This window comes from Crocuta crocuta, unplaced genomic scaffold (assembly GCF_008692635.1).
Source record: "Crocuta crocuta isolate KB4526 unplaced genomic scaffold, BGI_CrCroc_1.0 scaffold172, whole genome shotgun sequence".
Taxonomy (NCBI): Eukaryota; Metazoa; Chordata; class Mammalia; order Carnivora; family Hyaenidae; genus Crocuta; species Crocuta crocuta.
The window spans coordinates 8286513-8287334 of NW_027528872.1; positions in this window are offsets into that span (position 1 = coordinate 8286513).

Here is an 822-nt window from a genome sequence, read left to right on the forward strand (position 1 = left end):
TAGTGGCCATTCCCTGAGAGCCCAGAGCAGTTCCTGAGCCTGGGGGCAAAGAAATGAGAAGGAAACAAACCGCAGAAAACCAGCGAGTGGAATGGGCTGTGGGTGAGGGAGCAATGGGCATTACGGCATTCAGAGCCAACATTTTAAAAAATCCTATGTCGTCAGCCAAACCCATCATATCGGGGCCTCGTCTGGCCAAGAGGTATCTGTTTGCACACGCCCTCTGTTGAGGGGGGTCGGGGAGCCTGAAAAAAGGCTGTTTTTCCTTCTTGGCTGGGGTTTCCCCCATTAACTCCTTTCCATTATTATTGTGAGGGGCAAGAGAGGAGATAGACCCCAGAGGAGGGTGCCAAGGGCCTGGCTTGACTGTCTGAAGATGGGACAAATTTCTCATTGCTGGTTATTTGGAAAGTCCCTCTGGTTGTTTTTTAATTTAAATATTTTATTTATTATTGAGAGAGACAGAGCATGAGCATGGGAAGGGCAGAGAGAGGGGGAGACACAGAATCTGAAAGAGGCTCCAGGCTCTGAGCTGTAAGCACAGAGCTCAACGTGGGGCTCAAACTCAAACCGCAAGATCATGACCTGAGCTGAAGTCGGACGCTTAACCGACTGAGCCACCCAGGCGTCCCCAAGTGCCTCTGGTTTTAACTGGGGAGAGAGGGGGCTTCAGCTCTTTCAGGAGGCAGGCCAGGCCAGCATCTCTTAGCCCCTGTCCTCAGCTGGTGCTTTTGACAGGAGAACTTCAAGGGAGTGCTTTGATCTACACTGTTTCACAGCCCCTTTCTTCCCCACGTCCCGCATGAAACCAGACAAGCAGGG